Source organism: Herpailurus yagouaroundi, unplaced genomic scaffold (genome assembly GCF_014898765.1).
Source record: "Herpailurus yagouaroundi ecotype Mexico unplaced genomic scaffold, PumYag 159, whole genome shotgun sequence".
Classification (NCBI taxonomy): domain Eukaryota; kingdom Metazoa; phylum Chordata; class Mammalia; order Carnivora; family Felidae; genus Herpailurus; species Herpailurus yagouaroundi.
In genome coordinates, this window is record NW_024412400.1 from 76780375 (window position 1) to 76790520 (window position 10146).

A 10146-nucleotide genomic window follows, 5' to 3' on the forward strand; every position below is an offset into this window, starting at 1 on the left:
GCCAGACTGAGGCCTGGGCGCCCTCTCTCTTGAACCCCTCTCTCCCTGGTCCCTGCCCTCCTCAGGGCTACTGCACAGGAATCAGGAGATCTCTCCAGGAGTTGATGGTTTGAACCTTGCAACATTTAGACGCTCCTGCTCCTACCACCCCACCCTACCCTAGGCTCATCTTGCGGCTGTTGATGTCAGGCAGGGCTGCAGCTAATGGGACGGGAGCTGGGTACTCGATTCCCAAAGGTCACCCCCCCATGCTCCCTTCCCATCCAGCGATGGAAGACCATGAACTGCCAACAGGAGCTGGGAAAGAGGTGGAGGCCTCTTGGGTGAAGGCATCCTGGCAGGCAGGCAAGTCCCAACAGGCTGACGAGGGCTGCAGCGTGCAGACAGTGAGTCACCCGGGTCCCCGCTGCTTACTGGACAGAGCCCGAATAATGACAATAATAACAGAGATCCAGGGTGCTATTATTAACTCCCACCTTTGCTCCCAGGGTGGTATCTCCTCCATCCATCTGACAACCCTGGGGGGCAGGGAGGAGCTGAGGGCAGGGGTTTTATTGCCCTGTCTCAAATAGGGGGAAACTGAAGCCAGAGTTGTTCTCCAGGGTAGACCTGAGAAAAAGACACCGGCAAAGCTCTAGGCCCAGAAGGGGAAAGAACCTTCCCCTTCCTTTTTGTAGTTCTAGAGTCTGTCCTCTAATCCTTACTTAACAACATCCCTAGGGTGAGGGATGATTATTATTCCATTTTAAGGATGAGGTACCTGAAGTTCACAGAGCTCCCATGGTCGAGCAACAAAAGAGTGGCAGGGTCAGAATTTGAACCCAGGTTGTTGACTGTGCCTCCTCGGCCTCCCGTGCAACTGTGCCCCCCACACTCAATAATCCCAGGGTCTCCACGGCTGGCTTCCTAAGCCTTTGGGCCTGGCCTTTCTCCATTGCCTGCCTCTTCTGGACTCACTCTATCTCAAGATGAGGGCTCTTCCCAGGGATCCCTGGAGGCCAGCTTTCATTTTCATCTTTGAGTAGCCGTGGAAAAGTAAAGACTCCACACTTTAATTTTGGGGTCTTGGTAATTATCTGGTATCCACCACCCACTCAACTCTACCCACTAGTTATTATAATAACAACAATAATAATTTAGAGAAGCAGTGATGATGTGCCCAGCATTCACTGATCCCCCTTCGGAGGTGGACACAGATAGATATGGCCTCGCCCTCTTTCAATTTCAGAACGGTCCTGGATTTGGGAGTCAAGAATATTGCAGCCCAGCTTTAGTTCTGGCAAGGATGCCATACACCGTGAGGCTGTGTGAGCCCCTAAATCCCTCTGTACCTCGTTTTCCTCTCCGTAAGATGGGGTTAATAATCTTGCAAGATGGTGTGCTTTAAGCGTCTTGAAAGTATGTCATGATAAGAATTTTTTCTTTAGGCATCACCACCCCATATTTGCCACCAAAAAGGACCCAGGAGTCTGATGCCTTCATGAGGCATTATCTTCATGTTCCAGTCTCTCACTGTTCTGGCTGCCCACCCCTTGGGAAAGGTGCTGGGTCGGGGCTGGGAGCGGGGGCTGATCCCCTGGCTGCAGTGGGAGTCTCTCTTTTCCAGCCCTCATCCCCAACAGCTGCCTCTGCCAAGGCCCTGGAGCTAGAAAAAGCAAGGCCATTGCCTGCGCGCAATAAATGCTTTTATTAGTCCTTTTATTAATGATGGTTGGTATTTGTCGAGAAGCTGGGACAATAGTTATTCCAGTAAGAGGATATTAAGCTCCTGCGGACAGACCCTGTATATCTAACATGCTCTGGCCCCCGCCGTCCCCAGGCACTGCTTTATTACAATGCAGCACACCCCTGGCCTCCTAGCAACTCCAAGGGAGAGGAGGGGTGGGGGAGGTAGGGATAAGCTGGCGTCATTAAACACACAGGCCTTTTCAGAGGTTACCGTAAGCCAATAGCAGGAAGCTTTTGCTTCCCCCCTGAGAGCTTAGGGAGACTGTGATTTTTCTATTCTTTTTTTTTTTTTTTTTTTTTTTTTTTTGCCACCTCTGGGCTCTTGGCTATTTTACAGCTAGAGCTGCTAGTGATGGTCGGTAAAGGAGGAAGACATCTGTGAACTGTTTGTTAAATTTGAGACCATTCCTGTTCTTTGTTTTCAGCCATTTTACATTATTTTTTTAAACAAACACAGTCCTTACTATATGCCGGCAGCGTTCTGAGTGCTTTTCAAATACTACTTTATTTAATCCCCGTCATGTCCCTCTAGGGCAGGTACTAGTATTATCCCTATTTCATAGATGATGAAATTGAGGCCCAGAGAAGTTAAGTGACTTGTCCAAGGTCACACAGCTAATAAGTAACAGAGCCAGATTTGAACCCAGGCAGTCGTCTCCAGAGTCTGTGCTCTTTATCTGAAATTTTATTTTTTTAATTTTTTTATTAAAAAATGTTTTAATGTTTATTTATTTTGTGAGAGAGAGAGAGAGACAGAGTGTGAGTGGGGGAGAGACAGAGAGAGAGGGAGACACAGAATCCAAAGCAGGGTCCAGGCTCTGAGCTGTCAGCACAGAGACCAATGTCTGGGCTCGAACCCATGAACCGTGAGATCATGACCCAAGCGAAAGTTGGACACTTAACCCACTGAGCCACCCAGGCACCCTCTTTGTCTGAAATTTTAAAACTGAGTCTGAAAAGAACTGGGAAACCTTTCCGAAATTCATCAGCTTTATTGCATTAACAAAGGGAATTTGATACTTTCATGTAGGGGACAGTATAATAAATTATAATAACAATCCCTAGAGTCAGAGTGGCTGTGAATTGAAAGGATCTGAACTACTACTCCTCGGACGAATTCGACAATTCTCTCTTTAGCATCCCTCATATGTGAACCTCCAGCTTTTGCCTGAATACCTCAAGTAACGGGGAATCATTACCTCATCCGGCAGACCATCCTAGCTTTGGACAATTCTCACAGTTGGGAATGAAAATTCTTCTTCAGGCCAGACTGAAATTTAGCTCCCCAACTCAGAGGACCTACTTTGTCCTCTAGAGTTGGGGACAGGGAAGCTTTATCTCTTGTGTACAGGTTAGTCGTTAACATACTTGAAAAACAGCTTTCAGGCCCCCTTACATCTTTTTCCTCTTTGGCGTTAAACTTCCTTCGTTCTTTCATGGTCCTCGCTTGTTATAGTTTCCAGATTCTTTGTCTTCCTGTTTCCGCTCCTCTAATGCAAGATAGTTTTTGTCAGTGTTCATCCTGGAGTGGTGTCAGAAGGGAAACACAACACGTCAGGTGTGGCCCAGCAGAGCCGAGAAGAACGGGATCATCACCTCCTTCTCTTGTTCTTGACATTTCTGACGATGCAGCCTAAACTTGCTTTAGGTTTTTTGAGAGTCACGTTGTGCCCTTGACCCCTACTGAGCTTGCAGGTCAATGTGTAGCTCTGTTAGTTCTGTCTTTCAAACTCTGAAATTATATAGCTGTGCTATTTTGGGGGCACTTTTCATTGACCACTAGTAAATGTCATCTTGTTAAAGTCGAGTCCTGTCGAGGTTGACTTGGAACCTTACACCTTTACCCTATTTTTAGTGATTCCATTTTGTATCGTATGAAATTCTGATAAATAGGCTATCTCTGTTTCCATTCAGGTTATCATTCATTTTTTTTTTTAAAGCCGAATAGGAAATTTTCCAAGGTTGGGCTTGTGGAGAAAGAGGAGGCAAAGCTGGGGTGACGTCAAAGGGCTGTTTTCTGTTTGGATCAACATGAGTGACCAGCGTGCACTTTCTGGGAAGGTGAGTTGGGGTAACCAGGCAGACTCTTACAGCATCACTTCTGCGTCAGAGCCTACGACCCATGACGGGGCAGGAAGGCAAATATTGATAGCTTGGTTCATAGATCTGATTGTTTCCTACGTGTGTATCCTCTGCTGACAAGTATGGAGAGTTGAAATGGAGGATGTTATGAAGTGGAAGCAAGGCCCTTGGTGAGGAGACAGATACGACTTCCAGACCAGAAAAAGCCAGGTGATTGCTGTAGGCATCAAGACCTCCAGAAGTAAAAAGTAAAAAAAAAAAAAAAAAAAAAAAAAAAAAAAAAAAAAGACCTTCTCAGAGCAAAAACAGAGCTAACAAAAAAAGACCTTTCGCAACACTGCATGGAGTTTGAATACATTCTTCTCAGCTCAAAAATCATTCCCTTCTGTCATTCCTTGGAGGTCACACCTAAAAGCCAAAAGAATCAGATGGAGGCCACATCATTGGGGTTCACAGCAGGGACTCTCTGCTTATGCCAAAGGGTGTTGGAAATCAATTTAATGTTTCAATCTCACTCCAGTAGCCCTTTAAAGAACCCAACCCACTCATGCCACATGGCGCAGGAGTCTATTTTTAACTCTCTTCCTAATATTCACCCAAACCATTCTCCTCCTTGTCCATCTTGATCCACTCCTTCTTCCCCACAAGCCCCCTCTCTACCCCCACTAGGAGTCTGGCATGTTGTGGCATCCCAGACACTTGAGTTGGATGTAGGGTCTGAGGTAGATTTTGGTGCTTAGAGGGTAATTGTTGGTGACTGAGGTTATGGGATTTCCAAGACAGTCATGAAGCAGAAATGGAACCAGGCTGCCAAGTCCCAGGTACGGCAAGCCTGGAAAGCTGAACTGAGAGACAGCCTGGGACTGTGAGAAGTAAGGGAGATGATTCATTTTCAGAAATACCAAATAGAAGCCGTGCTGTCTAGTTAACAGTAGGTTTACAACCTATTGGAAGAATGTACAACTCCCCCCCCCCCCCACTTCCTGGTTCTTCTTCCCCTCTCCATTTCGTGGGCTTATTTTTGCTGGATTTGCGATGAGTATATGCAAAAGAACAAAGGGAGGAGGGACTGAAAATCTCTGGGTCACCTCAGGGAATGTACACTTGTTCCAATCAAACTACTTTTTGCCTTACATGGGCATAGACGACTTCCAGGTACGGCTGTAACCTCTGTAGTTCTCAGCCAATGAGGAACCAGGGGAGGGACTTTCATGGTAGGAGATAAATTATCTGCTGTAACTGCCCTGAGTGTGCTTGTCCATCAGACACCTGCTCTTGCAAGACATTGATTAAAGCCTCGCTTCACTGTGCTGAGTTTCCGCGTCCCTCATTTGAGTGGGCTGATGGGCTCATTTCTAACAGGACCAAGTGGGAGCCAATGTCTGGGGCAGAACCGCGCTGTAGACACTGAACTAATGAGCAGGCAGGGTTTTTATGTGGCTCCTGTGGCCCAAGCAGAAGCAAGCTTCTTGGGGTTAAGTCCCAGGCTAGGGGAGAACCTCCCCAGCTCTGTGACTCCCTGCTACGCACTCCAGCCCTCACGACCACCTCAGACTCTTTCTCGCTCCTGTAATGCTCTGAGACTCTGTCTTAGTCTGTTGGAGCTGCTCTAACAACACCACCATAGACTGGGTAGCTTAAGCAACCGTTACTTCTCACAGTTCTGGAGGCTGGGAAATCCAAAACCAAAGGACCAGCTGATTCAGTGTCTGGTGAGGTCCCATTTCCTGTTTTGAAGACGGCTGTCTTCTCCCTGTGTCTTCATGTGGCAGAGGGGTGAGAGAGCTCTCCAAGGTCTTTTTTCTGAGGGTACTAATCCCATTCATGAGGGCTCCATCCTCATGACCCATTCACCTTCCAAAGGCCCCCACCTCCTGATACCATCATATTGGGGATTGGATTTTAACCTACAAATTAGGGGTGGGCAGGGCATGGAATTTAGTTCGTAATAGACCTCTGCATCAGTTTGTTGAACTTGATGTGCATGGCACATTCTCAATGGGGTAGGTACATCCAGCGCCCATAATTGTGGTAAGAGTTGTTCCTTGCCCCCTGCTTCAGCCCACTGGAGCCCCACTGGGTGGACCACCCTGCCTGGCCTCTCTGCTTGGCTGGTGGGCAGTGGCAGGGGTACGGGACACTTACTGGCATCAGGCACTGTGCCTAGTAAGATCTGAGCTCAAACAGGGGGAGGCCAACCTCAAAAGGATAGAAACTACTTACCTGCACAGAGCCAACATTTCCAACATTTATTAATTTAATAAACGGAGACCCTTGTTCAGTTATTAAAAAGAAGGTGAAAGCAAACGGAATCTGTTCTTTGGTCATACACATCAAGGGAGCGCACAAACAAACACCCAACCCCTACAGACTTTACCATTTGTCTTTTGGTCACACCAATCCAGTCCCTGGCAGACCATAGACCTTATTTGTTGTTACGGTTATTTGCTACTATTAGACACATTCTTCCGTGCTTGTGGTCTGCTTCTTTCAGGTCCAGGCTTGTGGGCCTATGTTAATTTGCAGGGTTGAGTTATTTACACTGTGTTATAATCTAGTCTATCAGTTTCCTGCATTTTCCTCCTCAAGATGATCACTAGTTCAAAATAAATGAAATCCCTAAATGCAGGGGGCGGGGGCAGGCGGGTGGAAAGGGGACAAAGCAGGATTTGAGAGGAACTGTAGCCTTTTCTCTGTATCTTGCCTCAGTGTCCTAGACTCCAAAGGCAGGAGAAAGCGGGTAGGTATTCCCACTCTCTGCTCACTGCTTCCAGCTCGGAAGCAGAGGGAAATGGGGAAGATAACACAGATAAAAACAGCAACTCCACCCAAATGACTCAAATGAAGGCACGTCTCTGAGTCTTTGTGTTTTCCTGAAACTCCAGGCCTGAACCCAGGAGAGAACTGTCCAGCTGTCTGTGCTCTAGTGGGAACCATAGAAGTCTCCAGAAAGCCTCCGACCTGCTCTCTTCTCACTCTGGCTCTGTTTCCTTCTTTGTGAGGGTCCCTATTTGTCAGAGCAGAGGGGAATTGCGTCAGTCCGTTTTGAATCAGACAAAACAAAAATAAGTGGGCAGCCCTCCTTGGAAAGCAAAAACTGGTGGTGATTTTTTTTTTTTTTTAAACCACCCCTGGCTTGCTAGGCGACACCAAGGATATTATGGGGGAGGCAGGATTTCAGGTACATAGGGGCAAGAATGTGATCACCCAATGGGATGGCAGTGGTGGGGGTGGGGCAGGGGGTGTTGGGTAGGAAAGTAAGGATTGGATTCAACCTCATGGTTCCCTTCTCCCCCTACAGGTGAGAAGAGACACAGGACAGACAGCAGCAGAGCAGCACAGGGACGTGCAGGTGTGGGTGTGTGTGCAGGAATGTTCATGTACAATACACACTGCTACAAGGAGTAGGCAGAGAAAGGTGTCCAGGAGAAGAAAAGAAACGGGGGTTGAAGCTGCATAAGAAAATACTCTGGGCAATAATGTGAGAACCATATGCTGCTTTCATCCACTCAATAGGTATTTATTGACTGCTGCTCTGGGCAGGGCATGTTCTAGGCTCTGGGGTTACAGCAGTAGGTGAAACCAAGCCCTTGCCTTCAGGGAGCTTATGTGCTAATGTAATGCATGTCAGACACTGACACACATTGTCTCATGTATTGATCCTGTGAGGTGATCACTATCATCCCCATTCTACAAATGATGAAACTGAGGCCAACAGAAGCTTTAAATACTTTCCAAATCTCAAGCTGAGCCAGACTTTGAACTCAGGTCCATCCCAGTCCAGAGCCCCTGCTTTAAACCCCTGGAATGTGATAGACTACCCTACTGGGGCATCCAGAGCTAAATCCCCCCCGGCCCTGCCTTAGTTATTAGAACTCACTGGACAGACCAGTTTTCCTCCTTGAACCTCAGACTATCCTGTAAAAAAGAGGGGTTGCATTAGTTGATCTCTGAAATCTCTTCTAGCTCTAGAGTTCTATTATTATGGGAAAAACATGCTATACTGGTATCTCCCCCCTTCCCACCTCCATGTACTTCTTGTGGAGATGAGCAGACGCTCAGGAGATGTTCAAAAAGAGACAAACACCCAGAGAGAGTAATATTTCCCACACTGGGTCCCAAGGATTTCTTTCTAGGGATTCTGGAGTTTTCTGTGAGAATTTTACTTTTGTGAATCAGATTCCTTGAGGGAGAGAGAAACTCCAGAGGGAAGCAGCCCTGGGGTTGCCCTCCAGCCCTGCAGAAGAGGGAGAGAAAGGGGGTGGGAGGGAGGGTGGGGAGCAGGGCCCGCTGGAGGTCAAGTCTCAGCTAGGCCAGGCAATTGTCTTTCTTCCTGGAGGTACAGGGCTGGGGCAGTCCCCAAGTAGTTCCTTTTTTGTTTGTTTTTTAATACCTAGCAAGTCCATACCTTGCTCCGATCAGTCTCACCTGAGGCTGGGGTGGCAGAAGGCAGTGGGCCCATCTGGGACCGGAGGGACAACGCCTGGGAGGGCAGGTGTGGCTCAGGCTGCACCCAGGATTCCGTGAGGATCGAGGATCCGGCTAGCATGTTTGAGGGAGGAGGGACGGGTTGCCAAATGGTAACATGTGACTGAGCAAAAGGTGAGCCTGGTCCCAGCTCTTCACCTTAACCCTGACTCACCTCGCCTGACCAGTCAACCGCTCTAATGTGAGCTTTGTTGACTGGGAAAGTGAGGCGGCAGGAGTCTGGCTCACCCAGTGGCTAAATGCAGCCCGGGTCCCCCTGATAAGCTTAGTCAACTTATTAAATTACACAGGAAAAATCGAGATGGAATATTAATTCCGCACACCTCTCCTCTCTGCCTGGGGAAGCTGCCTTCCTGGGTTTCACTTTTCAAAGGCTGAAACAGATACGGAGATTTCGCACTTAATTAAAGGAGAAGGGTGCTCACTTCAAGTCTTTTCAAAACCATTTTGGTTCTGAGCTTAGCGGAGCCAGTGGAGACCCAGTCACCATCTGGCATGAAATGTGTTAATTTGGAGTCTCTGGTCAGCTCTAGACATCGGATTCAGAAACAAAGAGAATTAATTTCAGAGGCCCCCTTGGACAGTCCCTCCACCTCCAGCCTGTAATTTGAGAGCCGATGTATTGCCTTGCTAGGTATTAAAAAGTTAGGTCTGAGAGGTCACCTGCAATGCAGAACGCCAGGTGCCAGAACTCACCCCACAGGGCAGGATTATCTTATCAGCCAGGCTGATAAAACCCAGGAAAGTCTGGCCATAAGGAACAAATATTTATAAGCCCAGCACCTTTCAGTCCCTAACAGATTAGGCACAGAATGTGAACAGGAACACAGGGTGGGTTAGCAATCGACTGTGGACATTAAAGCCTGGTTTCTGATCAGAACCTTCCTGGGCTTGTCCCGGCTCATTAAAAAAGCATGCTGAATGTCGAACTGTTTAGAAGGCACTTTCACATCCATCACCTCACATGAGCCTCACCACAGCCTGGTGAGACCTGTTACTAACCCTTTTCACAGTTGGGGAGACTGGGGTGCAGAGGTTAAGTGATTTGCCCATTTGCACAGCTAGCAGGTGGAACTTGAACTCAAGTCTTCTGATTCCTGATCCTGGGTGCTTTTCATGCTCCCATGGTGGCCTTGACTGGGTCTCATCTGGTCCCAGGCCCTGCTCACTGGGCAGATGACGCAGACCAGAATTCTACGAAAAGGTAAAAGGAGATGAGCGCCCCCATGGGGATACTCGAGGGGTGCTATAAAATAGCTGTTGCCCCCGAATACGTAATCCCTCATGGTCTCTACTGGGGCTTGGAATTCATTCCCTTGGGTCCCCAAGTCTTTTCTGTTTATTCATTCTCCCTTCGTAGAAGTGATTAAATGATTAAATGCAGATGAATTAGAATGAGAGGCCCTTGGTGTCAGAGGAGGAGTCACTGATTGGAGGGTCACTGATTTGCCCAAGTATGCAGAGGGGTAGGTGGGAAGCCCCTTCCCTCTGGGAACCCAGGTTTCTCCTCTGCCAAAGGCGAAGTCACTAGATGATCTTGGACAACCTTACTGCTTAGACCTCTCAGGGGAAATCCCCCAGGGGCAAGGAGCCCCTTATATTCCTCTTTCCATCCTTAGCCAGAGGGTGGGAGTGTTCTGGAGAAGGCAACTTCTAAGCTAAGAGAAGAGGTGAGTAGCTGGGGTCAGGACCAGCCGTGCAGAGGCCTGAAGGTGAGCACAGATGTGTGTGTCTGAGTAACCACAGGCCTGACTTTAGGTTACAAGAAGGTGAGATGTGAGACTCAGAGATAAGCAGAAGCCTTGTAAAACCAAGTCAGGGAGCTTGGGCTCTATCCGAAAAGCAATA

The 10146-nt window shown here is 48.0% G+C and overlaps 1 long non-coding RNA gene across 1 annotated transcript; it reads right to left on the reverse strand.

Annotated features, from left to right (window-relative positions):
• Window positions 1-2696: 2696 nt before the first annotated feature.
• Window positions 2697-8478, reverse strand: LOC121034097 (uncharacterized). Its single transcript, XR_005792280.1, has 2 exons — window positions 8219-8478; window positions 2697-4218 (listed from the first exon to the last, which is right to left on the reverse strand). It is a non-coding gene; the product is annotated as an uncharacterized LOC121034097 (long non-coding RNA).
• Between the last annotated feature and the right edge of the window lie 1668 nt (window positions 8479-10146).